The sequence below is a fragment of the Notolepis coatsorum genome (genome assembly GCF_963971535.1).
Source record: "Notolepis coatsorum genome assembly, chromosome: 4".
Lineage (NCBI taxonomy): Eukaryota > Metazoa > Chordata > Actinopteri > Aulopiformes > Paralepididae > Notolepis > Notolepis coatsorum.
In genome coordinates this window covers 18889764-18912194 of record NC_140168.1, presented here as the reverse complement: position 1 = coordinate 18912194, position 22431 = coordinate 18889764, and the positions used below count along the sequence as shown (strand labels likewise).

Genomic DNA, 22431 nt, shown 5'->3' with positions numbered 1-22431 from the left:
ATACAGATCTATACCAGGGTAACGTTATATACATACATTTTTTGTTTTGTGCATTTCATTTAGATATGATATTGTATGTGAAGTAATAGCCTAATCATATGGAAATAGCCTGTGTGGTCTGTCCCAAATAGTGTTGTTGTCTAAACGCACGTTATACAGATATCCTATAGTTCAGTGCAGTGGTCGGCAATAGGCGGCTCGCAGGCCGAAATAGGTCCGCCAGCAATCTGCCGGTCAGATTATTTTGAGAATATGATTTGTGATGAAGACTCGCTTTATTGTATCGGAATCGGGAGACTTAGGTAAAGTTAGAAAGATATTCACAGATTCGAATTTCCGTGTCAATAATTCTTAAGCAAAATGTTTTTAAAACACAAAGGACACCTCTTTCCTATCGTAGTAAGGTAGACAATGAGCTACAACCTTACTTTCACCTAAACAAGGCGAGCCGGCCTCGGAGCTGTACATTTAATAATAATAATTGTCTACCTTAATACGATAGGAAAGAGGTGTCCTTTGTGTTTTAAAAACGTTACCTAAATCTCCCGATTCCGATACAATAAAGCAAGTCTTCATCACAAATCATATTCTCAAAATAATCTGATCGGCAGATATTATTGCTGGCGGACCTATTTCAGCCTATTGCTGACCACTGAACTAGGATATCTGTATAACGTGCGTTTAGACAACACAGCTTGGGACAGACCACACAGGCTATTTCCATATTATTAGGCTATTACTTCACATAAAATATCATGTCTAAATGAAATGCACAAAACAAAAAATGTATGTATCATAACGTTACCCTGGTATAGATCTGTATGCATGTATTTATGTATTTATTCATAACGTTTTATACATATTCGTTAACGTTAGATCGTGCATGGCTTTTACATTGAAAAACGTACTTGTCACGTGGTTCCGTTCTCCATTCTTCACATCAAAAACGAAAAACGAACTATCAAAACGTACACGGCCCATTATTGACTCCTTTTTTTCATTTGATTCTGATACCAAAATAGGAAAAACAGGTCCGTATTTCAGTTTTTCCCCGTTTTTTCGATTTTGGTTTCAAACGGAAATATGAAACACCTCGTATTTCCTTTTTCTTTTCGTTTTTTCGTTTTTCCTTTTGAAACGAAAAACGAACTATCAAAACGTACACGGACCGAGGTGTCTTTCTCCAGCCTCAACCATGTGATTCATGTATGTAGAGTCCAAAACCGATACTACCCAATCAGATTCGAGCTGACTGCCACACCTTAAAAGTTTAAAACGGGGCTGTGAGCAGAATAATTAATCTGGCATCCCCTCTGCACACCTCCCCTCTGCACTCTGAAAATTGTATTAACCCGTGACTGCTCCCACGAGCCGAATATTGCCCCGATCCTCGCGAGATTAAATCCACGGGTACCTCTCGGCGTGCCGAAGCTTTTCCTAAATCACTTCCATCATCGGAAACGAGGGGAAAAGGTCGGCTCGCGACCCTGAAAATGTCGCGTGATTTTAGAAATGCTGTATTAAGTGAGCCTATTATGGGATCCACGCGAGCTTTCTATCGTGGAAACATCTGGGCGTCCCGCAACTTTTTCTCATTCACATGTAGCCCCGGAAATGCTTAGAAAAGGAAAGCCGAAAGCGTGGAATAAACTCGCCGAAACGGAAAAGTGTCCCACGGGCGCGCCGTGATTCCGATCCGCGTGAGAATATTCACGGCCATAGAGGAGACCGTGGGACACCTTTTTTCAACCGAATATGTGTCTCGAATTTGCTCCCACGTGGCGCGCAAAATCGTGCAAGGAAAGATCGGACCAAAAATGAACCAATGCTCCAGCAGTATTAATGACCCTGATGTAAACAAGACAAACGTCTTTCTCATCCCCTTATAAAATTGTGTGTATTGAGCCGTACTGTATTGTACCCATTCTGCAATCTGTTAAATAAATAAAAAGAAAGTTTGACTGGCCGCCGAGCCATACTGTAGTGTACATGGTGACTGCTTGACTTAAAAAAAAAAAAAAAAAATATTAATAAAAATATTTAATAATTTTTTTTTTAATAAATTTTTTTTGGCTTCCCCTGTTATTTTACCCACGCGACGCCACTGCCCACACAAAGCATAAAAACTAAACATGCAGGCAATGAATCATAACATGCTATGAGACACGGCATAAAAACATACAGAAAGAATATTTTTTTCAGATATCTTCAAGTTCGGCACTATATCGAGCAACTACTGAAGCGAAGTAAACAAACGCTTTTGGAAAATATTTTATTAAAAGTCTTCAGAGAGGCTTATGTCTCGAACTCAAGCCAAAAAACCATCTCAAGACTCTATATCGGATTACAACAGACGAAAGGTAATTCATTGTATGTAAAACAGAAATGGGAAAGGGAGGGGAACCTAAATATAACAGAAGAGGAATGGGAGGATTTATGTGAAATACAATGGAAAACATCAAGTTCACCAGTATGGAGATAATTTAGTTGGAAATCCCTGATTAGGTTCTTTAGTACTCCAGCTCAAGGGAGCCACCATACCAAATCTTCCAACTGCTGGAGACAGTGAGGCCTCTCAGAGGCAAATCATTACCACATATTCTGGTCTTGTCCCTTGCTGATGCCTTTCTGGAGGGAGGTCCATACAATTTTTGAAAATATATATCAGGACGACATCCCATTTAAGTTGGAGAGTCTATATTTTGGCGCCAGGCCATCAGAAAATGGGGATAGATATATATTTCAGATACTAAGCGCGGCTAGCAGGAAAGCCATTACTAGAAAGTGGTTAAGAACAGAAATTCCTACAGTGGATGATTGGATTGATATTATTTATGATATTTTTAAGATGGAAAGAATTACTTTTTCTTTTAGGTTGCAACAGGATACGTTTCGGAAGAAATGGGAAAGATGGATAATGTACATTACACCGTTACGATCGTCATTTGTTTAAGGTGTATAGAAAGGTCCATTCGGGATAATTGTTAATTGAACCTTGTGTAAAGGGAGTTGAGTGTCAGGAAGATGCACCCCAACATATTATTTTGTTATTTGTTTGCTTTATGGTAGATGCAGATCTATTGGAGATGTACCCTAACATATTATTTTGTTATTTGTTTGCTTTATGGTAGAGGCTGATCTATTGGAGATGTACCCTAACATATTATTTTGTTATTTGTTATTTTTGGTTATTGTTTTTGTTTGTCAAGAAAAAAAGAAGTATAGGATGTTATTGACTGTATGGGTCCTCATGTATGTACTTGTACTTCTGCACCGTAACTCAGAATTATTAACAATTGATGCAATTTGTACTGCAGAAGGCTGAGATAAATGAAGGAGAAGTCAAGATATTGTTTGAATGGACCATGGTGAAAATCAATAAATTTAAAAAAATAAATAAAAAAGAATTTAAAAGATGGAAATGATGTACAATCTTGTATGGTCAGTGGTAGATCATTCCAGATTAAACAGCCCTGACTGAGAGGGTGTTTTTAGCAAAGGCGGTTGGCCGGAAGGGCACTTCGCAATCCCCTCTGGTTGCTCTAGTGCTGATTCCTCTATCTGGCTTCCTTTCTATGAATTCCCTCAGAGGGGGCGGGCACAGACCATGTAGGGTCTTGTAAATAACAATAGCCTGTTTAAAAAATTTAAATGGGCCAAACTAAAAAAAATTTACCTCTGAAGAATGTGACAGTGATATGAGTGAGGTTTCTTATCGAATACTTTAAGTGCACTCTTGTATAGCTGTTCTATGGGTTTGAGGATCGTCACACCTGTGCGAGACCAGTTTGTGAAGCAGTACTCAATGTGTGATAGAATCATACAGTGAAGATAGGATCTAGCAGCACTGACTGTCAGGAAGGGTCTAATATGTTTGAAGTTTTGAAGGTTGAAGGTTAGCAGTTGTGTGTATTGAGCTGTACTGTATTGTACCCATTCTGCAATCTGTTAATAAAGTTTTCAATCAATCCCTCCCCCATGCTGCTATGATGCCTGAATTTCCACAAGTAGCTACGATTTGCTTGCGATATGAAGCAACAGGGATGCTAACTGTTAGCCATTCTGTAATTTAGTAACGTTCAAAGGTACCGTAAGGAGAATAAGCAAGAGGTCACTGCTGTCAGATTAGCTAAGAACAAAAGTTAAGATCGCCAGTGTATCAAGAACATAAATTAAGATCGTTGGTGTATTAAGAACAAAAGTTTGGATAATCGGTGTACTAAGAACAAAACGTAGGATAATCGGTGTACTAAGAACAAAAGTTAGGATAATCGGTGTACTAAGAACAAAAGTTAAGATGACAATGTTGAACAACGTTTTGATTTTACAGACCTGTTCTAATCGCAGTTTTCAGAGCATCCAGCTGCGTACGTTGGTGATTGATCTCGCCTTCATATTCTTCTATGGTTCTTTCAAATACTCCAAATATTTCTTCAGCAGCTGCAGTTAGTCGCTCGTTCACCAACAATCTCAACATTTGTATTCTAGACATGTTCAACAAGTCAAACGAAGACAAATATTGGCTATTAGATAGCATTAGCTCAGAAACAAGGAACCGGACAACACAAGCTGTAACCTGTGTGCTCTGCTGAGACACCTGATGTTATGTATAAATGTATCTGTCATCTGAATCTGTCGCAGAACAGGATAATCCTGATGCTGACTCAACCTAGTCTCAGTGATATCAAGTTCCAGTCCTGTGTCTGGAAATATTGGCACAGTTCCCAGATTCGGCTCGAACAAGGGACTAAACACGTTTAGTAATTATGCCACATCAATGTGGAATGCCCACAGCTGTAAAGGAATGCTATCACTACCCTCTTTCAAAACCACTCTGAAAGAGCACCTACGGCTACAGGAGACTGCAATTCAAAACTGATCCCTGTAAATGTCCAAACCCAACCCCCTCCAATGTACAGTTTCCCCGCCCCCCCCCCCACAATTTTTTATCAATCAATCAATTGTAGAGCTGCTATTGGTTTATGTTTTTATTTATTGTGATGTAATTTGTTGATTATGTTTGTGTGTTTTTTTTGTGGACCCTGTGTCTGTTAATAAAGATGATTGATTGATTGAAAAACAATTGGTCGCAGTGTTGCGACTTCACTTTTGTTGTTTGTTGTTTGTTTTTAACTGACAGTAGCAATAGTATACAAGGACAACAATAAATAAGGGAGAAAAGAGAAAGGAAGAGTGAGAACCAGAGGGAGAGAAAGGGAGAGCGAGAACCAGAGGGAGAGAGAGAAGAAAGGGGGAGAGGGAGCAAGGTAGGTGAGGGGGCTTAGGGGGAGGAGAGAATAGTCTGAGGGCTATGCATGCGATTGGGAGGCAGTCAGCAGGTCGGTTAAGATCTGTTGCAGATTTTGTTTAAAAGCAGTGAGCGATGTGAGGGCAGTGAGTTTAAGGGTGTTTTGTAATGTGTTCCAGTCAGATGCAGCAGCAAATCGGAAGGCGTTGCGTCCAGAAACCGTGCAGGCTTTGGGGATGGTGAGTTTGATGAAGTTGCTGGACCTTAGGTTGTAGTTAGCCTCTTAAGCTGCAACGTCCCTCATATGGGACGTTTTTCTGACTTTTTGCAACCGGCACTTTGGTGACCCCTAGTGGCTCGGGTGTGCATATTTTGTAATACAATATATATATCGAATTGAAGGCTTATTTGTTGCCTGTCGATAGCGACAAAATCCGACATAATCCAGTTCAGCGGTTCTCGAGTTACATGCCGGTATTTGAGGCTTGTGCAAAGTACACGGTATTGCGCAAAATACCACTCCCGACTCAGGCAGTAGTAGTTCCGTCAATCTAGATCCGATCTCGAAAATGATTGTGGATCGTTGTCAGTGTTGGGCAAGTTACTTTTTAAAAGTAACTAGTTACAGTTACTAGTTACTTCTTCCAAAAAGTTACTAAATTACTGTGGGACAAAGTGAGACTAGCCTCCAATCAAATGCCATGTATGTGTAGATATTATAATTACTATGTTTATATAGTGGATCATACAAATACAAACACAATAGATGTTTTGGAACTTTTGATATGTATTGACCCTCAACAGGCCACAACTGGGCAACATTAAATTATGCTTGTTAAGCACTATACCAAAAATAAATAACAAATATATACTGATTGATTGAAAATTTTAATTAACAGATTGCAGAATGGGTACAGTACAGTACAGCTCAATACACACAATTGTTAAGGGGATGCAGACCAGAGAAAGACTTTCGTCTTGTTTACATCAGGGTCCCCCATTTTCAATTCATGACATTTATGACATACATACACAACATACAGATATAAGAATCTAATCTAATCATCTAAACTAATCTAATCATGACATTTAAGACATGCATGACATACAGATATATATATATATTTGACTCTGAGCACCTGAAGACTGTGCTATTAAACCAGGAAGTATAGCACTATGTTGATTAGCCCCTTTCGTGACTGCGATGCAAGCCAGGGGCTCGAATACGCAGTCACTTTTGCTCCGTAGTAGCCAGGTTAATTTGCACCACCAAGCACTGCTTAAAAGCTAGCGGTGGGTCCAAAATATATCAGATATAAATTTCAAAGCTTCATAGTAACGCGCCGCATTATTTGGCAGTAACGGTAACGCCGTTATTAAGATTGGAAGAGTAATCCGTTAGATTACTCGTTACTGAAAAAACGAATGCCGTTATTTATAACTGTTACAAAGGGTCAGATTAAACCGAATATATGTATTTACTGATTGATATATATTGCATAATATTTGTATATCGTTTTGATATCCCTTGTATATTCTTTGTACATATACACTGAATATCCCTTTAGTCTACTACAGCCCATAATAGTTCATTCTCTCATTGGACAAGAACCTGGCGCCAGCAGACAGGCCCCTTGAGTCAAGTTCAATAGTGCCGACGAACATGTCCCTACTAGCCCCGGTTCCGCGTAGGAATACGGCTACCGAAATACGAATGGTACTATTTGTTCACCGTGCATATAAATAGGGCGCAAGAAATGTAGAATTCCTCTTAGTCCCTTGTCCCGTTCAGTCTCGTTCAGTTCCAGTTATCCAAGTGACGTCTCTCCCCACTACGCAACGTGGGCAGAGTAGGGCTCGCATCGCCCCAAGATAGAGTCTCGTGTTATCCTACTACGTTTGTTTAACGTATCGTTCGCTCCCTACTAGTAAAAGCCTTCATTACGAGTCAAAGACCACGTGAAGTGGGTAATTGTGTGTTTACATAGAGCACTTATTGCCGCGTGCTAATAAGGATAGTAACGTCAAGTTCAACTGTGAACTACCGTGCACCACGGAGGATACCTACACCGGTGATTGCAGAGCCATTTTCCGGCAGGATTATTCTTCATTGCTTTGACTGTGGCTGCTGGAGCAGAGAACCGTCTACACCCACTGCTGTGGGATATACACATTCCCGTGAGGACATCACTCGAGCCCGTTTCTGTCGGAGCAGAGACTCCACGGCTTCATCTGCGGCGCGCACCCTAGGATTACAGCTGCTGCTTTCCCCGCTGACACAGGGGTGATATCGCCTCCGTGGACCCTTGACTTTGTATAGAGCATTGCCTCCCCCTGCTGGCTTACAACCGGTAGTACCCCCCTTTCAGTATCTCCAGTATCTCTCCTGAGTACCATAGATAATTACTAATATTCATTATTGATTTGCCTATGCACATTCTATTTGCCTTATAAGCGCAATTAAAGTAATGTAATAATACCCTTTTGATGTAATAAATATTCTAAACAAGTATTTGTGTGGAAACCGTGTTATTGTGGAGAAGTTCTCATCATATACTTTTGTACAGTAAGGCCAGTAATGTACATAATACGGTAGTGGTTTAATGATACCAATACTTGATTAATACAGTCAGGGAATTGTACCCCTCAGTTACAATTGGTCCTTCGAGCCGGAGAATAATTAGCGTAATATTAATATAATATTAATATTGACATGGCCGATGACGAACACTCCACAAACGGTTCTCCTAAGCTAGATCGCCCGCAGCGCAGACGGCAGCCACCTCCCTATCTAGAGGCATACTCTGTCAGTCCAATACCTAGCTTTAAAGGGAAATTAGATACGGATAAAATAACTAAAGCGGATAGTAAAATTATGTCCGACCCTACCAACCAGGCTACCCCGCCAACAGAGGCCCTAGTGGGTTCTAATGTAACTGACCAAGCTCACGGTGGGGACCAGGAGGGAACTGACACGACTTTATCCCCTGACAACGCCGACGAGGTAGTCCCCGGAGCGCTCCAGGATAAAGAAAGCCCTCCCGGGATGGAACCCGACCCACCACAAGAAGAGACGCGCACCCAGGGGATGGATCTCCTCGGTACGCAACAGGAGAACGGGTCTCCAACAAGTACTGCCGGGAGCCGATCGCCCCGAACGGCGTCTTCCCCCAGCGCGGCGGACAAGATGCTGGCGCAAGCACTCATCGCCACCCTGGCAGCCTCCACCGAACGCGATCGACTTCAAGCGCAACAGACGCGCGAGCGCGAACATTTTGCAGGCGAGCGAGATCGCTTCCAGGCGCAACAAAGGAGTGAAGACGACCGCATAAGACTGGAGACCAGACGCCTCCAGACAGAAGAGAACATTGAGAGAAGCCGCGCCGATGCACAGCACGCCGCCGCCAATGCACAGCGCGACGTCGCACATGCCCAGCGCGACGCCGCCAACGCACAGCGCGACGCTGCCCAGGCCAGCGCCAATGCGCAGCGCGACGTCGCCAATGCCCAGCGCGAAGCAGCGCGCGACGCCGCCCATGCCCAGCGCGAGGCAGAGCGCGACCGGCTGCAGGCGGAGCTGATGGACAAACTGGTTGCCATGGCGACACCCCCTCACTCCACACGGAGCTCTCAGAGATCGTCAAGACATGGGTCTAGGACACATTCCCCTACCCGACGAAGCGACCCGGGACCCCGCCAACAGGAGGATCCTGTCCACGTCTCCGAACCCCCTCCCCAGCCGGTCCATACGAGACCCAGCAACCGGGAAGAATCGGACCACGCCGAGAGACTGAACAGAAGACTCCAGGTCCTAGCAGAGGAAGAGGAGGAGGAAGAGGAGGAATGTCAAGCCGACCAGCAGCAACGTACTCTGGCCCAGGAGGCCCAGTACAGCCCCGACCAGCAGCAACGTACTCTGGACCAGGAGGTCCAGTACAGCCCAGAAGTCAGCCCCGAGGCCCTGCGCTACAAACCCCCGACTCAACTCACGGGTGAGTTTGACGCACCGCCAGCCCCGAGGGACAGCACCTGGGTACCCGACCTTCGGTACCCACCAAGTACCAGCCCAAGACGACACGCACGGGGAGACTCGCCTAGGAGGCCTCTTCCCCAACGCTCACCGATGTGCCAGTCATCCATGGCATCGTACCTTGGCGCACCGACGTTTCCAGACTTCACCCATGAGAACCGAGCACAGTACACGGAGCTACGGATGTGCTTAGAGACAATGATGGTTGATGTAGCTGATGAACGCCACAAGTATGCTACCCTATTGAAGCACCTCAAGGTGCCCCGAGCGCACAATATAGCGCTGGCCTATGCCAACTCTACTACCCCATACACAGCGGCTCTAGCAGCACTCGACCAACGGTATGGACGCGTATGGGACTACGTGATACAGGAGATAAGAGACATTGACCGTCTCCCCCCAGCCAGAGACAACAGAGCGCTAGATGACCTGTCTATCAAGGTACAGTCCCTGGTAGGGATGCTGGGGTCCCAAAAGGAAAAGGGTATCTACGAACTGTACGCTAACTCTAACGTAGAGAGGATATTAGAGAAGCTCCCTCCCGCCCGACAAGAGCGCTTCAGGCGGCAGAGAGACTACCGCGACCCCAACGGTCCAGAGGCATCCCTCCTAGACCTATCTGAGTTCCTCGCCAGGGAGGTCAGTAGCCTACGACTCGACACGTTCGTATGGAGTGGACCAAGCCCAAGACTCGGACCTCGGGGACAAACGGATAACCGCCGGTTGGTGACCGTTATGCACCAAGCCGAATCAGTACCACACAAGAACCACAACACCCCCTCGACGAAAGAGGACCAGTGGAAGATTGAGTGCCAGTACTGTGAGGGAGAACATCGGCTGTATCAGTGCGAAGATTTCAAGAAGCTGACCACGGATGATGTGAGTCAGTGGGTCAAGGACCACCGCCGCTGCTTCCGCTGCGCGCGCAGCCACCTAGCGGCTGAGTGCCGCTTGAAGAAGAAGTGCAGCAGGTGCGGTGGCACCCACTTGGAGGTCCTGCATGACATCAACAGGCGTCAGCCAGGACAACAGAGTGGGCCCGTCGCGGTAATGTACCATGCCGAGGCGGTGGCACCAGTACCGAAGAGCCACCAGACCGCTCCTACTGTACCTACTGCGACGGCGGACACTGGCTGGCACAGTGCGCCGAATATAAGACACTGAACCCCGTCCAAGTGGACCAGTGGCGTGAGGCGGTCCAGGCGGGCGCCGCTTACCACGCAGGGGCGGCCCAGGCGGGCGCCGCTTACCGCGCAGCACGGTGCGGAGCCCACCAGAAGGTCCAAGGCAACCAACCAACAGGAGTGCTCCACATTGACCAGCATAGCGGGACCCCCCGTGTGCTCCTCAAAGTGGTCAGAGTGCTCCTGAGCTACGAGGACAAGGTCCTGGACACTTACGCCGTCCTGGACGATGGGTCTGAAAAGACTCTCCTCCTCGCTTCCGCAGCAGCCCAGTTGGGCCTGCGAGGTGTCAAAGATACAATGACCATACGCACCATCAGAAGGGACCAGAAGACCATAAAGGGTGAAAGGGTCTCCTTCGAGATAGCAGCGGTGGACCAGCCCGAGAAGCAGTATAGTATAACTAACGTCTTCACCAGCCACGACATAGGCCTGTCTCAGTACACCTACCCCATCCCACAGCTGATGGCTAAGTATGTGCACCTACGTCAACTACCTATACCGCTTATCGACGGCGCCACACCGACCCTGCTCATCGGCTCCGACCACGCGGACCTCATTCTCCCAATTGAGGCGGCCCACGTCGGACCCAAAGGATGCCCAGTCGCGGTTCAGACCCGACTGGGATGGACGCTCCAGGGCCCCCTCTATGGACTTGACAGTCAACCCACGTCTACACGCTGCCTACACACAGAGGCGAGCGACACCGGCCTCTCCCCCGTACAGCAGAGGCTATTGACATTAAGCGAGAGGCCCGTGAGAGAACCGTGGGTACCAGAGGGAGTTCGGAATTCCACCCCCCTCAGCTGCGCTCCAGACGTAGCTGACCTCGAACCCAGCACCCCAAGTGACTCCTTGACGGTGCGGCCGGGACCGGCCCCTCCTCAGATGGGGTACAGAGCAAACAAGAGAAACAGAAGGAGGAGGAGGAGGCACAGCCAAGCACAGATCAAAGCAGTCTCAGGCCCGCTCCCTCCTAAGCCCCCCTTCATCTCGTCCAGTCGTCATGACCATAGACCAGTCACTACCCCGAGCTGCGTGGCCGGCCGGCCGCGTAAGCAAAGTGACCACTGGTGCCGATGGAAAGGTCAGAGTGGCAGAAGTGCTCGGCCAAGGGCGGACCTACAACCGACCCGTGGCGAGGCTGATAGAGTCGCCAAGGCTCCCCGACTCGCTTAATGACGACCATGACCCATGACTTTGTGAACTGACCGACCCCTCACAACGGACATTGAGTAGTGGACAGTGCGGTTAATCTGTCTCTGCTTAGCTAATTAGGTGGGACTAATTAGGGGGCGGCTGTTACAAAGGGTCAGATTAAACCGAATATATGTATTTACTGATTGATATATATTGCATAATATTTGTATATCGTTTTGATATCCCTTGTATATTCTTTGTACATATACACTGAATATCCCTTTAGTCTACTACAGCCCATAATAGTTCATTCTCTCATTGGACAAGAACCTGGCGCCAGCAGACAGGCCCCTTGAGTCAAGTTCAATAGTGCCGACGAACATGTCCCTACTAGCCCCGGTTCCGCGTAGGAATACGGCTACCGAAATACGAATGGTACTATTTGTTCACCGTGCATATAAATAGGGCGCAAGAAATGTAGAATTCCTCTTAGTCCCTTGTCCCGTTCAGTCTCGTTCAGTTCCAGTTATCCAAGTGACGTCTCTCCCCACTACGCAACGTGGGCAGAGTAGGGCTCGCATCGCCCCAAGATAGAGTCTCGTGTTATCCTACTACGTTTGTTTAACGTATCGTTCGCTCCCTACTAGTAAAAGCCTTCATTACGAGTCAAAGACCACGTGAAGTGGGTAATTGTGTGTCTACATAGAGAACTTATTGCCGCGTGCTAATAAGGATAGTAACGTCAAGTTCAACTGTGAACTACCGTGCACCACGGAGGATACCTACACCGGTGATTGCAGAGCCATTTTCCGGCAGGATTATTCTTCATTGCTTTGACTGTGGCTGCTGGAGCAGAGAACCGTCTACACCCACTGCTGTGGGATCTACACATTCCCGTGAGGACATCACTCGAGCCCGTCTCTGTCGGAGCAGAGACTCCACGGCTTCATCTGCGGCGCGCACCCTAGGATTACAGCTGCTGCTTTCCCCGCTGACACAGGGGTGATATCGCCTCCGTGGACCCTTGACTTTGTATAGAGCATTGCCTCCCCCTGCTGGCTTACAACCGGTAGTACCCCCCTTTCAGTATCTCCAGTATCTCTCCTGAGTACCATAGATAATTACTAATATTCATTATTGATTTGCCTATGCACATTCTATTTGCCTTATAAGCGCAATTAAAGTAATGTAATAATACCCTTTTGATGTAATAAATATTCTAAACGAGTATTTGTGTGGAAACCGTGTTATTGTTGAGAAGTTCTCATCATATACTTGTGTACAGTAAGGCCAGTAATGTACATAATACGGTAGTGGTTTAATGATACCAATACTTGATTAATACAGTCAGGGAATTGTACCCCTCAGTTACAATAACGCTGTTATTCCCATCACTGATCGTTGTAGCCAATAAGTGTGGCTTCCAATGATACCCCATGTGGGGATGTGTGAATCAGGGATCTAGGTGAACAACTAAATTCTTTAACAGGAAGCCAAATGAATGGAAGTCTATGAGAAAACTGAGTTTTTCTTTGTACACAGTTTACCAAAATCACTCCTAATCACTCATTTCTGAATGGATCTTTATGAAATTTGGATATGTACTACATAAGGCTTAATGCTATGGCTCTGTCTGGATTTGTAAGCCATACCACCTTCTGGGGAAATACTACCTCTGGACTACTAACTACTACAGAAAAACTTGAGTAACAAGTTTTTTTACAACTCAAGTTCAGACCTATGTTACTCTATTACGTTAGCACTAAAAGTGTATTCTTCTTCTGGAATCAGAAACTTCAGAATGTCATCTTTCAAAAGAGACCAGGCGCATGCATGTGCTATAAGTATAAAGTATGTTGTTTTGGTTTGCAAAGAAAGTATGCAGTCCTCAAAAACAAAAATGAAAATGGCCAATTTTGGAGGCGCCTGTATAAGAGGTTAGAAGTGGAGACGTGCAGAAGGGAGGAGAGGTAGAGAGGTGTTTTACCAAATACGGTTTTGTAAATTATTTGAAGCCAGTGAAGAAGCCTTCTGGTGTGAAGAGATGTCCAGTCCACCAGGTTATAAAGGTCACAATCGTGAGTAGTGAAGGGTGCACTAGTGGCAAAACAGATGGCGGAATGATGGAGTATGTCGAGTTCTCTGAGGGCACACTGGGATGCCATTCTATAGATGGTGTCGCCATAGTCAAATATAGGGAGGATGGTCATCTTGACAAGAGCGGCCGAGCGGGTGAAGGAAGCTTTGTTGCGGTACAGGAAGCTCAGATGAGCTTTGACTTTGGCCTGCAGGTGTTTTATGTGAGTAGAGAAGGAAATGGATGGGTCTAGCCAGAGGCCAAGGTATTTATAAGAGGTAACAAACTCCAGCTCTGAGCCGTCGGCACAGGTGATTTTAGGGGTCCCAGTGTCATGCTTTCTGTCAAAGAGCATACATTTAGTCTTCTTGGAGTTGAGAAGAAGGTGGAGACTGTGAAAGGACTGTTCAATAGAGGTAAGACTATTTTGAAGAGTGGATGCCGCAGAGTGGAGTGAAGGTCCTGCTGAGTACAAGATGGTGTCGTCAGCGTATAGATGGATCTGTGAATTTCCAGCAGCCTTGGCTACATTGTTGATGTAGATAGAGAACAGCAAGGGACCCAAGATGCAGCCCTGAGGCACCATTTAAAAAATGTTGAGAGGGTCAGACAAGATGTTCTCCGTCTTCACCTGATGAACACGATTAGCAAGGTAGCCGGCAAACCAACTGCAGGATTTTTAAGAAAGGCCAATGCTGGAGAGCCTCTGTAGGAGGATGGAATGGTTGACTGAGTCAAAGGCTTTCGCTAAATCAATAAAGGTGGCGATTACAGTAAGGTGTACGAGTTGTAGTGCAAATCCTTTACTAATAAATATAAAGTGTGTTTAGGTGATCTAAAGTGTGGAGAGTGGGTGCTGCAGTGTGTTGTTTGTTTAAAGTGAGTGTGTGCGTGTGGGTGTGTGTGTGCTGTGTGCATTTGATGGTTGTTGCATAGTGTTTATTGTTCGTTGAGCAGCCTGATGGCCTGGGGATAGAAGCTTCTTCTGAGTCTTTCTGTGCTCGCCTTAAGACTCCGGTATCGCTTGCCTGACCACAGCAGTTCAAAGAGGCAGTTGTTCGGGTGGCTGGAGTCCTTGATGATTCTCTTAGCCTTACCCCTGCACCGCTTGTTGTAAATGTTCTGGAGGGTGGGAAGCCCCCCTCCAATTGTGCGTTCGGCTGAACGTGTCACTCTTTGTAGTCTGCTACGGTCTTGTGCAGTGCTATTCCCAAACCAGTGGCTGCCACCTGTTCGTATACGCCCGCCGCATCTCCACAGCCCAGGGGGGTTGGGTAGGATTGGTGGGTGGGTGGGGGCCACTGTACAACTGTACAAGCAAAACTGTACATTGGAATATTGACAAAACCATACTTGGTAATTTACTGTACATTGGAGGGGGTTGTGTTATGACATTTACAGGGGCCAGTTTCGAATTGCAGTCTCCCGTAGGTGTTCTTTGAGAGCGTTTTTGAAAGTGGGTAGTGATTCACATTCCTTTACAGCTTTGGGTAGGGCGTTCCACATTGATGTGGCATAATTGCTAAACGTGTTTAGTCCCTTGTTTGAGCCGAATCTGGGTTTAACATGATTTGTGGAGCTCCCTCTGGTGTTGTGATCGTGGTATTCACTGACCTTTGGGAAGTATTTTGACATGTACATGGGTACCTTGGTCGTGTAGTGTATCTTGTAGACCAGGCCCATTGCAAGTTGCTGTACTCTGTCGTCTACTCTAAGCCATCCTAGGTTGTCAAAGTGGGCAGGGGTGATCAAAGTCTTTTTAGCTTGGCCCTCAGAGCCCACCACTTCTAAATATTCTCTATATTTTTTAAAGTGACATATAAAAAACGCCACAATGTGTGTGTGGGGGGGCCTCCACAAGAATCTGGCCCAGGGGCCTCTGAAGTCTTAATCTGGCCTTGTTGTGATGCACCCGTGGCCTGGCCGGAACCCGGACTGCAGATTAGACAGGCAGTAGCGGCTGGTGCCGCTGGTGCCTTGTGGGTCGCAGTTCACGTTAGGAGGTCGAGTTGAAAATGTAATGCTCTGAGATGCTCTGGAGCAATCTCTCTCTCTGTCTCTCGGATCAATCAAATCAAATAATTAACACATGTATGTTGTCATTTTAAACAACTCACCATTCATTCATTATGCATCAGCAGCAGCTAAATTAATGTTATAGTTCACAACACAGCAGCGCGTTTTGAATCGCTAGCCTATTATCGTCTCAGCAAGCACAGTCAATACTTTTTTCCGTAGCCGCATTTCGCGGAGACAGCTGTGTATAGCGAGAGAGAGCGAGAGAGAGAGAGAGAGAGAGAGAGAGAGAGAGAGAGAGAGAGAGAGAGAGACTCACTGTTTAGTTGAAACGTCCAGGGCAGGAGGGCTTCACTTGATAAAGTGTATAATCCACTGTTGATGTATTCCAGACCACTGTCCACTGTGTCCAGACTGCATCCGGCATATAGCTTGTTAGCCAAGTGTTAGCTTGTTAGCACTGCAGTTAGCACCACACAACACAAGTACATTTCTTTGTCCATTTCCGCGTCGAACAGACTGCAAACTACCTGGCGTTCTATCGCCATGCTCTAAGACAAACTCTAACCTTAACCAACTTTGAAAGAGTGCCTAAGCTTAACTGTCTAAAGAACTTGCAGTCACGCTCTAAGACAAACAGCTGCATCTCACAACAACACAACTAGTATCTCTACCACCAACCTAGGAATAAGCTAGAATTGGAACATTAGAAATTGGATTCGGCCAATCAGAGATCGTCTCCGCGAAAATTCTAACCAGGGCAGGGCCTGGGGGGGGGGCGGCGCCCGAGCGCCCCTAGTGGCGAGCCGCCACTGTAGACAGGATGTTGTTTGAGGCCATGAAGTGACTGAGCTGTTTGTGAACCAGCTTCTCTAAGACCTTAGCCAAGCAGGGCAAGATGGAAATAGGCCTGTAGCAGTTGGGGTCAGAGCCAGAACCACCTTTAAAGAGTGGGAAGACTAGGGCAGTTTTCCAATCAGGAGGAAAGACAGATAGCTCAAGAGACAAGTTGAATAGCCGCGTGATGGGGGCGGCAATGATATGGGCAGCAGCTTTTAAAAACATAGGTTCAAGACCATCAGAGCCAGCCGACTTGTTTGAATCCAGCTTGGTGAGCTCCTCAAAAACCTCAGAGCTCAGGAAAGGTTTAAAGGAAAAAACGCCAGAGCTGGGAGAAGAAGGAGGCTGAGATGAGGCAGTGATGGGGAGCATAGCAGAGAAGACATCGGCAGAGTTGACAAAATGATTATTGAAAAGTGATGCCATGCGAGATTTATCAGTGACAACAGTGTCATAGAAAGTCATCACGTTGGGAAGATGAGGAGAAGCAAGCTTATTCTCCATGGATTTTACAGTTTTCCAAAACGTCTTGGCATCAGAGGAAGAAAATATATCCAAGAAATAATTGATTTTGGCTTTCCTGATAGCCTGGGTAGATTTGTTTCTACACTGCCTAAAGGCAAGCCAGTCAGCAGGGGACTGAGAGGAACGGGCTTTCCGCCATAAGGTGTTTTTATGGCGGATTAAAACAGCCAAATCATGGGAGAACCAGGGGCTGAAGCGATCCTTTATCCGTAATGTTTTAAGTGGGGCATGTTTATTCATGATCCGGCTAAAGGTATTTTTTTTTTTATTTTTTTATTTTTTCTCCATTTTCCTCCGATTTTTCTCCCATCCCAATGTTAGCCGTATGCCAATTCCCAATCCCTTCCTGGTCGCTGCGCACTTACCCCCCACAGTCAGATCATCTGGGAGAGTGGAGGCTATCACGTGCTTCCTCCGACACACGTCCAGCCAATCAACCGCTTCTTTTCACCTGGCAGCGCGGATCCTCCCTGAGAGGGCGTAGCGTGTGGAAGGATCACACTATCCCACTCAGGTCCTATCCGCGCTTAGCAGGCGCCCCGACCGAACTGTAGGAGTCGCTGTTTACAACAACCCGGACCCACCCCGCCAGCTTCTCCCACCCTCTAATACAGCTAATTGTATTAGTGTGAACGGCCAGCCAAGCTGGTGACAACCCCGGAGCTGTGAGCTGGATTCGAACAGGCGAATCCAGCTCACAGCTTCGGGGTTGGTGACGAACGCAATCTCCGCTACGCCACCTAACCGCTCGGCTAAAGGTATTTTTAAAGTATGACCAGACAGCATCAATAGTGGTGATAGAATTCATTCTGTCCCATTTCTCAGCAGCAACGTCATGGAGAAAGGCTTCCATAACAAACTTCTTCAGGGAACGCTTGGTTACGGTCACTGGTGGTCGTTTGACTGAGGAGCTTGAACGGATGCAGGCAATGGTGTAGTGATCACTCAGATCTTGACTGAAGACACCAGATTTAAAGTTAGATGGAGCGTTAGTAAGGATAACATCGATCAATGTAGCAGATGAAGGGACTTTCAAATTGTGTTTGGTGGGCTCAGATATTATTTGAGAGAGGTTTAAAGCGTCAAATTGCTGTGTGACTATGTCTGGAGGGTTAGTCATGTCCCAATGTCCCGGGAGGACAAACTCGGATGAGATGTAAGGGGCCAGGAGTTTACTGAGTGCAGTTAGAGTGCAGGCTGGGGCAGAGGGTGGTCTATAGCAGACAGCAACAGAGAGAGAAAAGTTAGCGGACAGTTTGAGTTTTAACACTAACAGTTCAAATTGCTTAGGAACAGATCTTGACAGTGAAATAGAGCATTGCAAGTGGTCTTTAACAAATATAGCTACACGCCTCCTTTAGTGGCTCTGTCTTGGCGAAAGACATGGTAACCTGGTATGGAGATGTTTAGGCTAGACACGCTATTCTTAAACCACGATTCAGAGATAGCTAAAACATCAGGAGTGACAGTGTGAACCCAGGATTTTAGCAGGTCAAGTTTGGGTAATAGGCTGCGAATGTTAAGAACGGGTTGATGAATGCGGCAGTGGCTTTTCTTATTTGTACTGTATCTTAACAGACAGTTAAGAAAAAATATAAGAAAAATGTATAAGAGTATTGGTGAATGAGGCCCAATGTACATATTTAACATGTTCTCAGTGTTGAGACAACCCCTCATTCTGTAAAAGCAATGCAACACACAGGAAAAGGACATTTTCACAATAGATCCCCATTAACCATAAAATAATATGTTGTGTTCCTCAGTAATGAATCATAATTTCTCCTAAAGTCAGGTACTGTCTTATGTTCTTTCTTGTACAGGGTGCCGTTGTACCACAAGGAATTGACTCAAACCTTTTAGATAATTTTTTTGCACATTGGCTTTATAAACACACAAACACACGTACATACAAACATGACATCATAACTTGTGATTTCCAACCCTTGCAACGAATAACCACACAAGTCCATTTTGAATTCTTTTTTTTGGAACAGCCTGTGTATTTTCAGTTCATCCGGATAGACTTGGGAGTGTGAACGTGATACATCGCCAGAAAGGATTCGGTCCTTAACATTCCTGAGGGTTGAGCCTTGTTTACATCACTGGTTTTCCCGCTGTTTGTATTACCGTCTTTTAGCACAGACACACTGGTATCGTATAAAACTAGAGATCTTGAGGAATTCAAAGCTACCAGCTTGTCATCGCTAGCTTACTGGCAAAGGGGTAGATTTTGGTCCAAATTTAAGCTACTTGAAGCTAGCTTAAATTTGATGGTCCCTTGACTTCTCACCTCAAGATATCTGAATGAAGATGGACCCAATAAAACCACGCAAGACTCCTCTTTACATTTATGCTAGTGCAGAATTAGGCCCAAACCAGGCAATATAACATGTTTAATTCATAAAATGTGGTTTAGGTGACAACATGAAGCCCAAGGCAGGCTGGGCTTTAGAACTCTGGTGAGTTAGCTAACGTAAGCAACTCTTTATACTTTTAGATAATTGGGTTTGAAAAACACCATACATGTATATGGTTCTTCCTCGCAAGGGTTCACTTTGTATTTAGTTTGCACAGAGAATCACATGATACTTTGTGATTTTGAAAACACGTCATAGCCTATATCACACATTGAAAATTCTAAATGTACATAGCGGAATTGTCGTACATTGTGAAGTGATCAAAAATAATCGTCTGTCCTCCACTCTCTGAGACTAGCCTGGATCCAACCCCCGGAATTTGCTACATGTTGACACATTTTTTTTAAAATAAAATTGTGATAATTATTTGATTCAGTTCAGGTGATTCTGAATCGCTTTAATTGAATCATAGCATTATGAAATTTGAAAACTGGCAGAAACAGGTGGATTTTGGGGGGCTGTATCCATGCTACTAGTAGGCTACGTTCACACTGCAAGCCTTTGTGCTACGTTCACACTGCAAGCCTTAGGCTTAGTGCTGCGTTCACACTGCAAGCCTTTGTGCTACGTTCACACTGCAAGCATTAGTGCTGCGTTCACACTGCAAGCATTAGTGCTGCGTTCACACTGCAAGCCTTTGTGCTACGTTCACACTGCAAGCATTAGTGCTGCGTTCACACTGCAAGCCTTAGTGCTGCAAGCCTTAGTGCTGTGTTCACACTGCAAGCCTTAGTGCTGCAAGCCTTAGTGCTGTGTTCACACTGCAAGCCTTAGTGCTGCGTTCACACTGCAAGCCTTAGTGCTGTGTTCACACTGCAAGCCTCATTGCTGCGTTCACACTGCAAGCCTTAGTGCTGCAAGCCTTAGTGCTGCGTTCACACTGCAAGCCTTAGTGCTGCGTTCACACTGCAAGCCTTAGTGCTGCGTTCACACTGCAAGCCTCAGTGCTGCGTTCACACTGCAAGCCTTAGTGCTGCGTTCACACTGCAAGCCTTAGTGCTGTGTTCACACTGCAAGCCTTAGTGCTGCGTTCACACTGCAAGCCTTAGTGCTGCAAGCCTTAGTGCTGCGTTCACACTGCAAGCCTTATTGCTGCGTTCACACTGCAAGCCTTATTGCTGCGTTCACACTGCAAGCCTTAGTGCTGCGTTCACACTGCAAGCCTTATTGCTGCGTTCACACTGCAAGCCTTATTGCTGCGTTCACACTGCAAGCCTTAGTGCTGCGTTCACACTGCAAGCCTTATTGCTGCGTTCACACTGCAAGCCTTAGTGCTGCGTTCACACTGCAAGCCTTAGTGCTGCAAGCCTTAGTGCTGCGTTCACACTGCAAGCCTTAGTGCTGCGTTCACACTGCAAGCCTTAGTGCTGCGTTCACACTGCAAGCCTTAGTGCTGCGTTCACACTGCAAGCCTTAGTACTGCGTTCACACTGCAAGCCTTAGTGCTGTGTTCACACTGCAAGCCTTAGTGCTACGTTCACACTGCAAGCCTTAGTGCTACATTCACAATGACAGCCTTAGTGCTGCGTTCACACTGCAAGCCTTAGTGCTGCGTTCACACTGCAAGCCTTAGTGCTGCGTTCACACTGCAAGCCTTAGTGCTGCGTTCACACTGCAAGCCTTAGTGCTACATTCTGATTTATTGCTCAGATCTTATCTTTTTTGTTTGGCTGTTCACATTCTTTTTTAAATGTGGCCAATATCAGACTCCAGTGTGAACTGGTGACACTCCTGAACTGAACCGCATGCACAAATGAACAATAAAGATGGACGTGAGAAATTGTGACAAATGTTGATCTAGAGTGACGTAAAAGTTACAATAAAGTCACATGACTGTTCAGACTGAGGTCACATTGCAAGAGATGATACCTGTATCTGATTTAGGGCCACATATGAAAGTGGCCCAAATCAGAATTGAAAAGATCCGATTCCATGTGATTTGTACTGTTCACACTGTCGTGAAAAAACTGATCTGAGTCACATATGAGCAAAGAAATCAGATTTGGGCCGCTTTTGCCTGCAGTGTGTGAACGTAGCCTTAGTTACAAAATAAAGTAATCTGGTTTTATTCACAGTCCTGCCAATATTGATGCATTGACATTATATTGTATCCTTGCCCTGCATCTTAAAAGAGAATGCTATTTTCTTAATATAATATATATATAGTGTGCTCTTAAAGGGATAGTTGTGATTTTTGGAAGCCTAGACCTATTTTCTACTTACTGCTGTTGATCGGTAGAGTGGTGGTGACCTTGGAATTATAAGAGTCCATCTGACATTCGGGTAGAAAAGGTTGTTCCTTCCTATAATGGAAAAGTATCTTTCTTTTGCTGCATTTAAAAGTATGATCTCTGACCACTGTTTGTCGACTTGTCTCAGCTGATTTTTTTATTGTTTATTCTTATTTATTGTGCCTATATGTATGAATTTAGTGATGAACTGTGTTAAACTTGTTTTGTAAGCTCGTCGTCGCTGTAAATTAGGGTAACCTCAGCGTCTTACGAGTTGAAGTAAAGGTTTGAAAAAGGTGCTATAGATAACATTTTAGGTAGAGAAATATATTTTTTTCTTTTTTTAATAATACATCTACAGAGCTTTTAGAAAGATGCAGAATAAAAGTATTGCCAAAAATTATTGATTAATGAATTTATCATTTAGAAAATGTTGGTGGGTCCAAAATTAATGTTGTTGTTTACATGTTGCATGCATGTATCACCTCCCTACTTCCCATTTCCCCACGTGGAATGCACCTGATTGGATAAATGACATGCTAGTGCTCTAGTGCAGCATCTAGTGGCTGAATGTTATCTATAGCACCTTTAAGCAGTGGTGGAGGTGCAGGGTCGGGGGGTTGGTTTATGGGATCTGAACGTTTTAATTAAAGTTCAGTTTCTCAAAACTACTCTGATCCCTGAAGGAAACGTATAATTCCAGGCTTGTGCTTCGTTTCACAA

General features: G+C 45.4%; 1 protein-coding gene across 1 annotated transcript in view; it reads right to left on the bottom strand.

Annotated features, from left to right (window-relative positions):
- The window catches only part of LOC311226438 (uncharacterized protein), a gene marked incomplete at both ends in the record, with an annotated part of 37931 nt that overhangs the window by 5022 nt on the left and 10478 nt on the right, over positions 1–22431 (bottom strand). The window lies entirely within an intron of this gene.